General features: G+C 41.7%; 1 protein-coding gene across 4 annotated transcripts in view; it reads left to right on the forward strand.

The window, feature by feature from the left end:
• TIAM1 (TIAM Rac1 associated GEF 1) overlaps window positions 1–17,153 on the forward strand; it is a 267,398-nt gene that overhangs the window by 65,003 nt on the left and 185,242 nt on the right. For all 4 annotated transcript variants that reach the window (XM_039520731.1, XM_039520734.1, XM_039520732.1 and 1 more), the window contains one exon: window positions 1,720–1,916. The gene's annotated coding sequence lies outside the window, so the exon portion shown is untranslated. The remainder of the gene's footprint in view (window positions 1–1,719; window positions 1,917–17,153) is intronic.

Below are 17,153 nucleotides of genomic sequence, written 5' to 3' on the forward strand. Positions count from 1 at the left end.
CCTCGGGAGCCAAAAAATCTTACTGCGTTATAGGTGAAACTGTGTTATATCGAACTTGCTTTGATCCACTGGAGTGCGCAGCCCCACCCCCCGGAGCGCTGCTATACCACATTATATCCAAATTCATGTTATATTGGGTTGCGTTATATCGGGGTAGAGGTGTAGGCGTAATTCATGTGACTATGGAGAAGTATCTCTGTCATCAGAGTCTCTCATTCCCAACAGTTGAAAAGCATAATTAAACTTTCTCAGTCAGAAGGGAGCTATTCTTTTAATTACAGCATCTTCTTTATGCCATGCAAAGCATTCAGCCTACAAAGAATAGCTTGACAGTTTACTAAATTTGATATGCATGCTTTCTTACTATCCCTTTTTCTTAGATACAGTGCTGACCGGAAGAAATGACACTGAAAGACCCATAGTACTACTGTACCCTTTGCTTTGGCTGAAGCTGGTGAATTTTTTTTTTTTGAAGTATTAATAGCATCAATAGACTTTTTTAGTGAAGTAGGACAAAACCACATCAGAAGTTACTCTTCTAGGCTTTCTTCACCATCTTTGTTCTATTAACTCTCTCAAAAAGCAAATTTTTAGATGAAAGTTCAGTATTTGGGGGGAAAAATGTAAAGAAAATTGTGATTTCTCTATGAAATACACACAACTTCCAGATGTGTAAATGGGTGTGTGTAAATTAATACTTTAAAATGTTAATTATAGAATGGTAATTCCCAAAAGGGTGCCTTTCTATGGAGCTCCCAGGGGACTACAAGCAGGGAACATGCTCTTATGGTTAGGGGATTGGACTGAGATTTCAGACGTGGTATCACTTCCTAGCTCTGCAACGAACTTCCTGTGTGACTTTGGGCAAGTCACTTACTGGCTCTCTTCTGTAAGATAGGTTTACTAGCATGGGGGACCGGTGTGTGGATATGTGCATTAATATTTGTGAGGCATTCTAATTCCATGGGGATTAGGCCTGGATATGTACTTCGATGTAGGCACACTGAGTTAAAACACGCCTACATACTTCGCATAAAAGCTCATCTGGTTGTTGAGTCAAATCCTAAGTAATTTTCAGTATTATGTAATATTTCTTGTTTTTTAGTGAAACTAGCAATTTTCTTTATATATTAAAAATGCACTTTTTCTGCCTTTTAATTTAGATCCCTGATGTATTTATTTCATAGCTCCTGATTTAGATATTAATTTTGCATACGTTGAAGTGCACATGCTTCGGTATCATACACCATACCTACAGTTGGAACAACCGAAATGTGTCTGTATTCATCTTATGTAACTATCCTTATGATGGATACCTTTATGATCCTTCCCCATCTTGATTTTTTCCCTTCTAATTTGCAAAGCAAATTCTGCTTCGTGGGTAGTGTGTGTCATTACAAGAGTCTTCCCTAGCAACCAGATATTTCTAATAATAGCCCAAATTCATTGCCAAAAATCTTGAAATGTGGCAGAGCATCTTTGAACCCCAGGATGTTACAGTGCAGCCTCTCTAATAAGTTAAAGCCTACAGTTTCTTTCAAATAATTGAATAAAATAAGGTTTACTGAACTGTAAGTAAAATTGATTCTGTGAATAGTGTATGGTTGTTTGAGCCATGAGAGATTCCTCCGATGCTTACATGTTAAAAAAAAAAAAAAAAAATGCTTGTGAATCCAAAATGTGTTTGCTGTGTATCCATGTGTATGATTTCATTTACAGCTTCCTGTCTGAACAGTCATCTGCTTGATGAGCACCTGATCTTGAGAGACATGTATTGCCTTGATAAGCCATGCTGTATTTGATGTTATCTACATAATTGTTGCTGTTGGACCTTCTGCATCTGTTACCTGGAGCAGCACACTATATGATTGCAAGACAGGATGATCAATTAAGGTCTTTCCTTTCGTGCAGAATAGGTATGTATGGTCTTCATTATGTTCATTTTGTGCCTATTAACAGACTTTGGTTTATAGAGACTATTTAAGGTATCTTTCATGTGTGGCCATTCTCTCTTCCCCATCTCCATTTAAAAAAACCCCAAGTCCTTCCTTTTCCAAAGAGCTCCAGAAATAAGAGATGCAAAAGACTTATTAGGTCACTAATTCATCCTTTGGCATTGCAGCATTTCCCTTTACAGTTGATTTTAATTGCTTCCTTTTGGAAGCTATTTCATAGCCTAATAGATTTCACTGTTGTTTTTTTCTCCTAATATTCAGCCTATATTTTCCTCTGTTGATTTCATCTCAGTTATGTCCTTTTGTTCCACTTTAACAGTTCCTTTCCCGCCTTGGAGTTTAGATACTTTTACAGTACTTTTCCTTGGATTGTTTTTCCTTGTAATATAACTAATGAATTTAAGCAAATGTCTTTTAAATTATCTGGCATCACATCATAAGTTGATTTGTTTATAACTTCCTACCACAGGAGTAGTTTTCAGCCCTATAGTGAAAAGGTTACCAATTTATGACATATTCTAATTTTAATTAATTTTCATTAAAAAAAAAGTTGTTATAAAAGATGACAGTGAAAGCACTACAAATTAAGTTCTTTCTTTATCTCCAGAATGTATTCAGTATGCGCAATGCAAGCTTCCCCACACTATCTTGCCTATATGCCATAACTCCTGTTTTTGGTAGGACACTTTATCCTGCAGCAAGTGCTTGTTTGTACTGAGAAAATGCATCAACTAGTATTATGTTTAAACATGATTTTGCCCTTAGCATGGACAAGAATAGTCCTGTTTAAAAAAAAAAAAAATCTTACTGAGATATGGTAGGTACCAAGTTTTATTTAACATCATGTTAAAGCATGTGGCCAACACATTTTGTAACATAATGTGTTTCTGATGGTAGACCTAGCCTAAAAGGACAGTTCAATCTCTCAGTGGGGTAGCCGTGTTAGTCTGGATCTGTAAAAGCGGCGAAGAGTTCTGTGGCACCTTATAGACTAACAAACGTATTGGAGCATGAGCTTTCATGGGTGAATACCCACTTTGTCAGATGCATGACATGTAGTTCAATCTCTGTATGCTTTACTGATATGGCCGATAATAGTATCAGCTGGTGCCAATTGTGCGGGTGGATTTCCTGATTTAGAGAGCTGCCTAGCAGGAACTGCATTAAGAACCTAATCCAAAGCCATCTGAAATCAATATGCGTCTCTTCATTGACTTCAGTGGGCTTTGTATCAAACCCTGAGACCACTAACTCATTTCACACTGACCACTGAGTAGTCTTCAGGTGATACAAGGGAACAATAAATGTGTGCCTTCCTTGGTGTATCTAAAATGTAGAAATATACAATTTTCCATTATTGATCATATCATTGCTCCTTTGAGGCTGAAATCCTACACTCAGCAATGACCACTACTTGTTATGTGTAGAGGAAGGGAAAAAAATGTGCAATACTCTACATAGTTTAAGGTTTCCTTCCTGACTTGTGATCAGATTGCACCTTGAAGCATGAGATTTGTTTACTCCTGGCTTTGCCCGCATGACTAAAAATGTTCTTATGTAACATAAAATTCTCTATCTGTCCCTCCCTCCTAAATAGAGACGTGACCTCCAAAGAAGTACAGTAACTCCTTACTTAACATTGTAGTTGTTCCTGAAAAATGTGACTTTAAGCGAAACGATGTTAAGCGAATCCAATTTCCCCATAAGAATTAATGTAAATGACAAAAGACTATACACACACACACTCTCTCTCTCTCTCTCTGACATTAGCCCCCCTTGCTCTCCCCACCCCCCTCAGCAAGCAGGCATCTCCGGGAGCAGCTCCAAGGCAGAGGGCAGGAGCAGCACATGGCAGTGGGGGGAGGGACAGCTGCAACTGATAGCCTGCTGGGCAGCTGCTGCACAGGGAACTTAGGGGAGGGGGGAGATGATGGGGGGGCTGCCGGTCCACCCTGGTTACAATCCCCCCACCAGCTAATTCCACCAGGCTGCTCTTTCTGCAAGCAGTGGACAAAGCAGGCAGCTGCCAAACAACGTTGTAAGGGAGCATTGCACAACTTTAAATGAGCATATTCCCTAATTGATCAGCAACGTAACAATGAAACCGCGTTAACCGGGATGACTTTAAGTGAGGAGTTACTGTAAACACAATTTTGTACGTTGCTTAAAAATGATATCACAGAGGTATGTATTTCTGGATCAGAAGTTCTAGATTGTTGGTTAATGTAAAAAACAAGAGGAGCCACTAATAACATAATGAAATGTCATACTTTGATTCACTTTTATACATGTTGTAGAAAAATGATAATCAGATGGAAAATTTGCATTAAGTTAAATAGTTAAAAAAATTCTAATAGTTCATTCTCCAGAGCAATCCTGCCATATGTGTTCAGTTTTCGGAAGTTTGACTGTATACATCATCTGCTTTTAGTTCCAAACAATATAACATTTATTACTGAATTCAGAACAAGTTGTTTTGGAAAAATTTTCTGTAAGGAGTCAAAAGCTGTCTGTAATTTTGATTTCTGCTATGGCATCATTACTATATACAGTATATACCATCTGCATAAAAGAGGATGGTAATGAATATGTATAACACTTAAGTGATTGTTAATTGTCCTAATGATATTCATTGTGATTACAGTTTCTTCAAGGAATATTACAAATACTTCTCTACTTGGGAATACAACTAGATTCTTTCAAGTATCAGAGGGGTAGCCATGTTAGTCTGTATCTACCAAAATAACGAGGAGGCCGGTGGCCCCTTAAAGACTAACAAATTTATTTGGGCATAAGCTCTTGTGGGTAAAAAAACCCACTTCTTCAGATGCATCACTAGGGTGACCAGACAGCAAGTGTGAAAAATCAGGACGGGGGTGGGCGGTAATAGGTACCTATATAAGACAAAGCCCCAGATGTCAGACTAGTCCCTATAAAATCAGGACATCTGGTCACCCTAACTGGGACACTTTTAAAAAAATTTCTTTTGGTGCCATAACTGCATGCCCAGTGCGAAGGTCCAGCGGTGGGCAGGTTGTGGTGTGCAGATCCACACTCTGGAAACACATGGTCAGAGATAAATAACAGCTAACCCCTGTATCCCCTTAGGGGTGCAATCCCGAGCACCTTCTGTGTGGTGCTGGGTGCCTATTGTTAATGAAGGGCCAGCATTATCCTAGGTACTTTACAGATGGATATGAAGACAGAGTTCCTGACTAAATGAACATACTGCAACACATTCGTTGACGGCAACCTGGCCTACACGGCTGTGCAGGTATATTAGGAGGACTTAGACTCTCACTTCCACGCCCCTGTGCAGTCTGCCTAGATCTTGAGTGTGAAAGGATAAAAAGACGCTACGTAGCTGCTATTCTCCCTACCACAGTGGGGTGAACAGCAGTCACATAATGGGATCTTGGCTCTATTCCCAGAGCACTGTCTAGAGAAGTTTAGGGAGTGGGAGGATACGGGTATGTCTACACTTAAATCGCTACAGCAGCGCAGTTGCAGCTCTAGTGCTTCAGCGTAGACACCACCTATACTGACAGGAAGGGTTCTCCCATCAGCACAGATAATCCACCACCTCCCTGAGAAGTCGTAACTGGGTTGATGGAAGAATTTTCATCAACCTAGCACTGTCTACACCGTGGTATAGGTTGGCTTAGTTATGTGACTTGGGGGTGTGGATTTTTCATGCTCCTGAGACACGTAGGTATGCTGATGTGAGTTCCCTGTGTAGACCAGCCCTGCATGTGCATTGTAATCTGCTTGAAAGAGCCAGTACTGAGGAAGAATTAAGGAAGGAATCAGATGCTCTGAGGTGTGGTTTCTTCCATACAAGCCCCACCGCTTACACATTGCAGTGTAAAAATGCAATCCAGTCCTACAAGGGTGCCATGCAAACAGGAGGAAAGTGGGAGCAAAAAGGAGCAACAAAAGCCAAAGCATTGCAGTTGTGAAATGGAGCATGTCTTACAATATGCACAATTAAAAAAAAAAATTGAGTTGAAATATTCTTAATACATTCATTTCAGTAGGATTTGAGGGGACTAGGCCCCAAAATGGAAGTAAAACAAAACTAATATTTTATTTTGTTACACTGATTTATCTTTCTTCTGTTCATTTGCATGGATGTTTCTAGCAGGACTTGATAGACTTTTTGAAAACCCACTTCCCTTCTCTCTGATTTAATGTTCAGTTCCTGTAGTTTGTAGTTTGAAGGAGAGTGAGTGTGTGTGTGTGTGTAATTACTTCAAAATCTTAATAAAAATAAACGAGGGTTATGGGGAAGGGAAGACCAGGAATTTGGACATTTATCCACTGCCTGATAGACAAAAATGTACTGTGATTATCTTCCTGATGAGAGGATATTGTCTGTTGTTTTTTGTTATAATTGAACCACAAAAAAAGTTGCTTCCTAATCAAAGTACTCACTTTTATTCTTGATATGGCAAAAATTAAATTGCTGGTAGACAAATATAGTGAAAGACCAAAGTTGTGAATCAATGTTCAGCAAAGCTAAGGTTTGAGATTGGAGAGGGTAAGAGGGGAATTACTTCTCTACCAATCACATAATGAGTCTGAGAGGCTGTCTGATGGGGATATTTGGAGTAGACTTCCCATTGGAGATGGAAGAAGATTCTGGACATGAAGGCTGCTGCCTTGCATTCTTGTGTCATCACTTACACCTGTGCGAAGTGAGTGAAAAGTGACCACTGTAAGTGAGAGGAATTCTGATTTGGTGCTATTTTGCAACCACTTTGTACTCCCTTTGCACAGATGTAAAATAACACAAATGGCAAGGCAAGGCAGATTGTGCCCTTGTTTCCTTTGACAGTCAGAGAGAGCACATTAAACCAGGGGTAGGCAACCTATGGCACGTGTGCCGAAGGTGGCACGCGAACTGATTTTCAGTGGCACTCACACTGCCTGGGTCCTGGCCACCAGTCTGGGGGACTCTGCATTTTAATTTAATTTTAAATGAAGCTTCATAAACATTTTAAAAACCTTACTTACCTTACATACAACAATAGTTTAGTTACATATTTTAGACTTATAGAAAGAGACCTTCTAAAAAAAACATTAAAATTATTACTGGTATATGAAACCTTAAATTAGAGTGAATAAATGAAGACTCAGCACACCACTTCTGAAAGGTTGCCGACTGCTGCATTAAACTAAAGCTACAGGAAATCATCTTAGACAACACAATAGGAGGCTTCTTGACCAGAGGTCATTCTAATTACATTTGGTATCCATGTGGTATTATGAACTAAGTACAAAATGAATGTTTTGGCCACATCATCTGTCAATAAAGGAACCACTGATCCTGTAATATTATTTTCTGTACTTACCTTCTTTCTTGAATGAGTTCAGCCTTATAGGCATATGATTGCTACACTTGATTGTAACTGAGAGGGCTAATATTATTGTATCATGAATTTTGTTATGAAAGTCCTATCAAGTCTTTGTAAAATACTTTAAGTACAGTATATAGAGTTTAATATATGGTATGTTTCACTTTGTCTTCCATGATATGTATCTAATGAAATATCCTTTCTAGCTGGTTTCAAAGGAAAAAAAAAATCAAACTCCTATGGAAACAGTGGAACAATAAGTTAGAGAACAATAAAGAATTTTAAAACCCCTAAGCTGAACTGAATGTCTCAGGCACATAACCGATAATAAAGAAAAATTGATTTCTGTGGAACTACAATATTCACTTCCTTGGCTTTTGAGCTAATATCATAAACAACTAAGTTAATTTTCAAACTGTGCTTTACTTCCTAAAATAATTCCCTGAGTATATCTTTTAGAAAAATATCCAGTCTTGATTTAAAAATTGCCAAAAGAGGAGAATCTACCATAACCCTTGGTAAACTGTTCCAATGGTTAATTACTCTCGTTAAAAATTTACATCTCATTTCCAGTCTGAATTTGTCTAGCTTCAACTTCTAACCATTGCATCATGTTTATACCTTTGTCTGCTAGACTGAAGATCTATTAAATTATTACATATTTGTTCCCCATGTAGGTACTTGGCTGTAAATAGATTGAGCTCCTTGAATCTATCATTATAAGGCATGTTGTCTAATCCGTGAATCATTTTCCTTGCTCTTCTCTGAACCCTCTCCAATTTATCAGCATCCTTTTTGAATTGTGGACCCCAGAACTGGACACACTATTCCAGCAGCTGTCACACCAGTGGCAATTTGTAAATCAAGATTGGATGCTTTTCTAAAAAATATGCCCTATGAATTATTATGGGGGAAGTTCTATGGCCTGTGTTACACAGGAGGTCAGACTAGATTAACACAATGGTCCCTTCTGGCCTTGGCATCTATGAATTTGTGTGTTGACTGAATGGAGGAAAAATTATCCTGATCCAACTTTCTTTTATCAAGCGCATGCATAAATGTGTGCAGGATCTGGAATCTGTATTAAAATATTTCAGAAGAACTCATTATTACTAAGTGCCCAGTCCTGCTCCCTTAAAGGTAAAGGACAGAACTCCCAATGCGGGCAGACTTAGTCCCTGTGGGAAGAATTACTCTTAAGTGAGTCCTTGTCTCAGGAATGAAATGGCTTTACACATACCATTCCCTGGTATGCTAAATCACAGATTTGGTGATCTTTGGGTCATATTGCATGGCTTATCTATTCTTCCAGGCTTTCTTGAGGTAAGGGGTGGGGAGAGAAAGAAGGATTTAGTGGATAGGAAGATGTGGAGGCACATCCGAGTTTGGGAGGCTTTATAGTTTTTGGACCTGGTCTATTTTAATATTGGATTTTAAAAACAATTTGTACGTGGACTCAGAATATTAGGTAATCTCATTTTAAAATAAAGGACACTCAAGTTCACTTCCCCATTGTTTCCCACAGAGTTTTAATGTCTTCACTACTTCTCTTTTATTGTCAGGGCAGTTGTGAAATGTGTTTTGTTTAAAAACCAAACACACACACACACACACACACACACTGCATATTATAGAAATATTTATGCATGTGAGTAAGTTTATGCGGTTATTCACATACATAAGTGGTTACAGAAACAGACCCTAAAGTGGCTGGTTAAGGATCAATATTTTTGACATTGCATGTTGGTTTTTGTTTTTTAAAGTATAAATTATGTAGTGTCAGGCATTTGTATCCAAACTCTGAACAAAAACGTGCTTTACTTTGAAAAATCTCCTTGTGTAGGTAGGTTGTCCTTTAAAAAGAGACTTTAAGAAGAATACAGCTTAAAAAAAATCGAAGAGAAATAATAGTAAATTTTTAACTTTAGCTTTTATTTTTTAAAATTTATTTCTCCTTCTGGGTCCTTTGGGCTGGCCAAGTCAACAAGGAGCAAGAGGATGTTTAAAAATATGTAACAGTCTCAAACTTTGAGCACTCTGCATCCATTGGAAAAGGAACTCTTATACATTTTTTCTAAAATGAGATGCAAACAAATTAGTTCTGCTAGGTGTAGGAGTGGCACTTCAGAATCCCCCTGACAGCTGGATTATCAAGTTAAAAATCATCTCTCTCATGCTGGAACTAACTGAATAACTCTCCTTTTTGTATAGATTTTAATGAAATCATCCATGTGGCCAGGGCTAGAACAAAGCACATGTACCCTTAGGATTTAAAAGGTGCCTGGCCCTTGTGCTGATGTGAAATTTCACCTTCTGTGAGCAAGTACCATGTGATAGCTCTCTTTTTATCAGTCCATTAGAAGATATGGTTTAAATTGGGGCGTTTTGACAGCCTATTTTTAATAAGGGTATAATAGAACAAAAAATCTCCAAAATCTTGTGCCAAGCTGAGTTATGACCCCAAAAAAGAGAAGTATCTCAGACTCCCTGAAGTCTACTAGGGCCTTCTCTATTGATATTATGTAGAAGGTGCTTAGATACTACGCTGATGGGTGGTGGTATAAAATCCTAAGATGTATAACACTTCCTTGTTACATAGTGGTTTTCATCTGTCGATCTCACAGTACTTTGCAAAGGAAGACTTGTAACATTCCTATTTTAATAGGGAAACAATTTTGGTTAAGGGGAAACTGAGACACAGAGGTGAAAAGACTTGCTTAATACATGGAGATATACCTATCTCCTAGAACTGGAAGGGACCCTGAAAGGTCATCAACTCCAGCCCCCTGCCTTCACTAGCAGGACTAAGTACTGATTTTGCCCCAGATCCCTAAGTGGCCCCACTTAAGGATTGAACTCTCAACCCTGGGTTTAGCAGGCTAATGTTCAAACCACTGAGCTATCCTTCTCCCCACTCACATGGTTGACTAGTGCCAGAGCTGGGAGTAGAACTTAGATCTACTGCCACCCAGTCCAGAGCCCAATCAACGGACTATGCTTCATCCCGTTTTTTTAATTCTTTTGTTTTTAATTTGTGTATCCAGCTTTATGAATGTGCTTATAATGGTCCGTACTGATAGTACATCACTATAAAATTGGGGCAGTAATATGGTGCAATAATATTACAGGGAAACCTCGCTATAATGCGCCCCGCAATAATGCTAATTCGGCTATAACGCGACTGTAAGGTGGCTCCAGCCGCCCCAGGCCAAAAAAAAAAAAAAAAGCGGCTGGAGCGCCGCGGAAGCGCAAAAAAGAAAAGAAAAAGAAAAAACCGCCAGAGCGCCATGGAAGCACAAAATAAATAAATAAAGTGGCCGGAGCACCGCGGAAGCGCAAAAGAGGAAAAAAAACCAACAAAAAACGCCAGAGCGCTGCTGAAGCACAAAAAAGAAAAAAAGAGACTGGAGCGCCCCCGAAGAAAAAAAAAACAAAAAATGGAATGTGCCTTTCACACTGCCTCTTCCCGCCTACCCCTGCTTACCCTTTTGGTGAGAAGAGCCGTTCTCCTCCCCAGCTGCTCCTCGCTTTTCCTCTGCCCCTGGCACATCTCCCCTGCTCTCCCCAAGTGTTTCCCTCTCTTGCTGCATGGCTGAGAGCCCCCGCTGCTGGAGCTGCACACTTTCAGTTACTGCTGTGGGCAGTTCGCAGATGAAAGTAGTTTTCTGCCCAAGAGAAATCGACCGGCTTGAAACTGACCAGCTTGAAATGGTAAACCCCGCTATACTGCGACCCCGCATTTAGCGCGATCTAATTTTTTGGACCCCGATCATCGTGTTATAGCGGGGTTTCATTGTATCTGAAGTGTCTTTTGTGTTAGTTATTCCAGTGGGCAATACAAAATGATGAAGCATGAACCTAGCTCCATAGATCTACACGGTACTCTGAGATAGTCTCTGCCTTGAGTAGCTGACTGTCTCCCCTAGACAAGACAAATGACAACAGTTTAAAAAAGGGAGGATCTAGAGAAGTTCATGCAAGTAGTGGGGTTGAAGGAGGAGTGAAAAATTGTGTGGTGGGCAGGAAGAGAGAGACTGTAACAGATATAGGGAACAGCATGACAGAAGGCTTGCAACCAAGGACAGTAGCTGGAGGCAAAGGAAGCAATAACGAGAGATAATTGGGAACAGCATAGGGAGGAGTAGGATGGAAATGGGAGCAGAGATTAATTCTCTATCAGATAATATATTCTTGGACTGTAAGGCCAGAAGGGGCCATTATGACCAAGTTTGACCTCCTGCATAAAACAGGCCATGGAACCTTCTCCAATAATTCTTGCATCAAGCCCATAACTTTTGGTGAAGCTTGATAGAGCATTTCTTTTAGAAAGAAATCCATCTTTGGTTGAAAGACTTCAACTGATGGAGAAGTCACCACATTCCTAGATAAGTTATTTCAATGCTTTAAAAAGTTGCATTTAGTTTAGTAATCCTAGGTATCTATGAAATGCCTATCACAATGGTGTTGATGTGTAGAGCTTTGTCAATGAAGATGAGGCATCTCAGTTTGATGTCATAACAGACAATAAGCCAGAGAAGAGATTGACATTATTATTTAACACGTTTTGGTAGCACTTAGAAATGTCAGCTTTGAGCCCCACTGTGCAAATGTGCAAACACATAGTAAATGAAAGTCCCTCTCCCAAAGAACTACTGGGAAATGGGCAAGCGGGTTATGATTTGACATCACATACTGGGAGCAGAGTGTTTCTAGGGGCAGGACCCAGGCTGTGGAACTCTCTGCTTAAGAACTGAGGCTGTACCTAAGCCTGGTGGTGATCAAATCAAGGTATAAAAGACATCTTCAGTATCATAGAATATCAGGGTTGGAAGGGACCTCAGGAGGTCATGTAGTCCAATGCCCTGCTCAAAGCAGGACTAATCCATAGACAGATTTTTGCCCTAGATCCCTATATGGCCCCCCTTAAGGATTGAACTCACAACCCTGGGTTTAGCAGGCCAATGCTCAAAGCTGCTGAGTTATCACTCTCCCATCTTAAGCCTTCCTCAGAATTAATGAACAGAAGCCCTCCCCATGCTCTATCCTGCTGATCTTCCCTGGAAGAACATTGAGAGAGGGAAGTGCTGGTTTTTTTGGTTTTTGTTCTAGGATTTTATGCTCCTTAATCTGTATAGTGTATAGCAATGTGTATAGTGCTTATAGATGCTATATTAGAATGTAAGATAAGTAGGAACTAAGGAGGCGGAGAAGGGTTGGAAGGAAAGATAAGTTCTTTTTGGGAGAAATTGGACTGTGGTAGTGGGACATTTAGGAGGGGATGGCTGATAGATGGGTAGTGAGAGATGCACCCTAGGGCAGAGGAACAGAAGGTGGATTTGGGAATTCTCTGCCTAGAGGCATATGTGTCAGTTGAAGCCTTAGGAGTGGACACATTTGCCTAAAGAGATGGTATAGAGGGATTAATAGGGAGAGGAGCCACCAAAGTAGTAGTCAGCGAGGCAGAAGAACACAGCTGTGGAAATGTGGGGAGGATTGGAAATGATGGCGTAGAGAGTGATTGTAGGCACATAGGACTTGCCATATTGGATCAGACCAGTGGTCCATCAAGTCTAGTGTCCTGTGATAAAGGCAGCAGAGATCAAAATGATAAAAATAGAGAACTGGCCCTTTGGCTTAGCAAGGGGATCATTATGCCTTTGGGCAAGGCCGTGTTGTTGTTGTAAACAGGGCAGAAACTAGCCTGAAGTGAGATCAGGAGGAAATTGGAGTAGAGCTAAAGAAGAGATTGGGTTTGGACATTGTGCAAAGGGGGTTGGAGATGAAGAGGAGGAGAATGGGACAGTGGTTAGAGAGGCAAGTAGTTGGGTTTTTTTTTAAACTTTTTTCCAGACAGGAGGACAAAGTGTGTAGTTATTGGCTGGTGGAAAAGAGCCAAAAGAGAGGATGAGGATGAGAGAGAGAGGCAGGAAACGATGGGGTTAGAGACGGCAAAAGGAACACTTCTGAGTTAGACTTGGATTCAGGAGGAAGGGGGAAAAGAGCAAAACAGGTAGAGCAATCCTTAACCTGACAACAAAGGAGTGGTTAGAATATGCTGCTTAGAAGAATAGGCTAGAATTATCCTTAAACATACTTTGCCATTTCTTCACAGTATATTGATATTAGTAGAACTAGGGTATGGTTAATTGAAATGGTTTACTATGTGGCTAGGTAGTATATTAACACGACAAGATTTGCTATACTCCATGGGTATTGTATAAGCCCAAGGAGTAATCTGTGTTACTACATCTGAAAAAATAAATAAAAATTATTCCAAGCAAATTTTATACTTGTTGAGAGGAGAACATGAAAACGAGCCGCAGGCTACAGCTCAGGCTGATCCCCAAGATGACTGTGTCTCTCTTCCTTTTCTTTTTTTTAATCTGTCATCAAAAAGGGATGTTTTTCCTTATCAGAAATTAAGTCTTTTAATGAGTGCTGTTCTAATGGCCTTTACTTTGTTCATCATTATCGTTAGCTATTAACCATGTAAAGGACACAGCGCAATGTATTAGATATAGGCTAGTACAGTAGTTCACATCTCTTAATTTAGAGAGAATTAACACAAATATCAATATCTCTTGGATCCTACCCATCTTAAACTTCCAATCCTCCTCTCTTCCCATTGTATTTGAAGTGCTTGGTGGCCCTTGACTAGGGCTCGTAAGCACTACTGCAATACAAATAAATTATTATTATTGTACAGTTCTCAGGAACATTTCATAGCGAGGTCTGTCTGCACCACCAGAATTCCCTAAATCCGTGGTCATCAACCCGTCGACTGCGACTGACAGGTCGATCCCAGTTGATTGTGATCTCCAGCGGCGTAGTGTGGCTGCAGCTAAGGCAGACTCCCTGCCTATCCCAGCCCTGCGCCACTCCTGGAAGCAGCCAGCGCAGCCCCGCGGCCTGAGGGAGGCAGGATCTCCCTCTGTGCGCTGCTCCTGCCTGCGAGCACCGCCCTCGCAGCTCCCATTGGCCAGTGCATCGCATGGAGCTATGTGCCCCCCCAGGGGCTGCAGGGGCCCCTTCTGGGAGCGGTGTGGGGCTGGGGTAGGTGGAGAGCCTACCTTAGCCTCGCTGTGCCCAGAGCCGCCAGAGGTAAGTGCTGCCTGGTAGGAGGCCACACCACACCCCTAATCCCTGAGCCCCCTCCTGGAGCCAGCACCCCATACCCCCCTGCACCCTGAACCCCCCCTGCTCCCCAAGCACCACCCTGATCCCCCTCCCAGAGTCAGCATCCCAAGTCCCCTCCTGCACCGCAACCCTCAGCCCCCTCTTGGAGCCAGCACCTCATACCCCCTTCTGCACCCTGAACCCGGTCCCCAAGCCCCGGCCCTGATGCCTTTCCCAGAGCCAGCACCCTGTACCCCTTCCTGCACCCCAACACTCTGCCCCAGCTCAGAGCCCCCTCCTGCACTCAAACTCCCTCCTAGAGCTTGTACCCCACATCCCCTCCTGTACCCCAACCCCCTACCCCAGGCTCAGCCCAGAGCCCCTTCCCACACTGCGAACCCCTTGGCCCCAGCCCAGAGCCCACACCCCCTCCTGGACCCCAACCCCTTGGCCCCAGCCCAGAGCCCACACCCCCTCCTGGACCCCAACCCCTTGCCCCAGCCCAGTGAAAGTGAGTGAGGGTGGGGGAGAGCGAGCGACGGAGATGGGGGGGGCGGTGGAGTGAGCGGGGTGAGTCTTTGGGGAAGGGGTAGGGTAGATCCTGGGTTGCCCTTAGGCTTAGATTCAAAAAGTGATGGAGACCACTGCCCTAAATTGTAGTTTGAGAACCACTGGACTAGCAGATTTAGAGGGACAGGTTGATTGTCTCGTGGAGATAAAGGGAAAGGGCAGGTTGACTGATGAGACTTGGCTGGTTTTAGGCTTGTTAAGAATTACTTCAGCATGAGTTATCAAAAGAATGCGTTGGAGGCACAGTGTGAAAAATAAATGAGATGGTGCAAGAGACAGTGATTGGGTAACTTTACAAACAGGGGTACAGCAGTAAAAGAGGGAGGAGACCTACTTAGTGGGTTTATGTCCAACCAGAGTTAAACAGGTTTTAGGTTCTGGATAGAAATCAGGGTGATTCAGAAGATGTAAACGTAGAATGGGGGATGTGGCTGCTGGAACAGCACACTTGGAATAGACGACATGAAAGTGCTCAGGGCACTTTAAAGACGATGCAGACATTTCGCCTAGAAATAGAGACATGAACATGGTGTGCACAATTGCTGCTAGAAGCAATGAGTTTACGAATGGCATCTTGGAGGAAAAGAAGGTTGGACAGCTGGTGCTGTTCAGAAGAGAAGAGATCTGCAGGCAGGATTCTGGGAAGGAAAGCAAAATAGAATAAACTCCCCTCCCAGTAGTGCAGTGAAGGGGGAATGCCTTCACATCTCATAACCTCCCACATCTTTCAGGGGGTATGACTGATCACTGACTTTCTCTCTACCACATTTTCTTTCTCCCTTACTCTGTCGCTGTACTGTTCTCCTCTCCTCCTTGTCCAGGTTCTCCGTAGCCCTCTCTTGAATGGAAGCTTGGATCTCTTGGAGTCTGCTTTGTTTCTTTACACTGGTGCTTTGCTTTGCTCTGTGCAGGCTATTATGACCCCATCACCATAGTATCCAAGTGCCTGTCATTAGCAAAAATGGCAACATATTTTACTGTGTTCCTCTCATGAGGGAATGGAGTGGATCCATCGGTTGTGTGAGTTGCTTTTTTGACGGTGTCATTTAATGGTAGCATGCTGAGATAGACTCAGGAAAACAGCATGTCCCGTTTTCCTTTTCACCACACTTGAGAGATGTGGTGTGATATTAAGAAGCTGAGCTACAGAAGAATTTATTGGTAATATAAAATAACTACATGACCAGTTCCTGCTTTCCAGATTTGTGGTGAGATAAGAGAAGCATTTGAATGTGACTTATCTACAGCCTGAAATATCTACTGGCAATGGAGAGCTAAATCTGTTCTATACAAATGCTAGGAGCATATGTAATAGGATTGCTCAACTGGAGTTACACGTTTTCAAGGATAAGTACAGTATGATAGTCCAAGTACAAATCAGAGACATCATTAAATCAGAAAGACGGGGGATTTAAAAATTGTAGTCAGGGGATTGTTGGATTTTGCATTCGACTTCTAGAGTAGTGGGAGAAAAGAAAAGGCTTTTGTAGGCACGACAAAAGAGCCCTTTAAGAAGTCTAGAACTCTGATTGGGGGGATCCTGGCTGGAGTAAATATGAAAACTTTATAATCTGAATGTTGCAAGGTGTTAATGATTTCCATATGCATAATATACAGGCAAGCAAAACAATATTTTTTGTTGACTTGCTAGAATTTGGATTAATTTACATGGGAAAAATAAGTGAATTGTTTTTGATTTCCCAAATATTTTTACTAAGTATCTTGTGTAGTACTCTGGAGTCTTTGTGGCAAGGCACCTCCTCTGTCTCGCCAGGCTTCACACTTCCCCCTCTGATCGTTGGAAGGCCTGGAGTAAATCAGCTGCATGCTGGATGGTGTTTGTTTTCTGACTGTGGGTTTATTTATCAATATTTTCAAGGTAGGCCTTGGCACAGGCCCATGGAATGCCCCTCCACCAAACAAAGGAAACAAGTTCACAACACAAAATAAAAGGGGATACCTTTTCCTAGCCTCTCTCTGGGGTGTGCGTGTTGCCTTGTTAGCCCCGTGGTACCAGTCCTTCCCCGAAACACGCAGTCAGGTTGATCCCCTGGCAGGGAGGAAAGCACCTATCCACCCTGGAGAAACCTTTCTTCCTGCTGCCACAAGCCCTGCAACAGCTTGTCTCTCCTGCTCCTCTCTCACCAGAAAAGGG

The sequence above is a fragment of the Mauremys reevesii genome, linkage group 1 (assembly GCF_016161935.1).
Source record: "Mauremys reevesii isolate NIE-2019 linkage group 1, ASM1616193v1, whole genome shotgun sequence".
Classification (NCBI taxonomy): domain Eukaryota; kingdom Metazoa; phylum Chordata; order Testudines; family Geoemydidae; genus Mauremys; species Mauremys reevesii.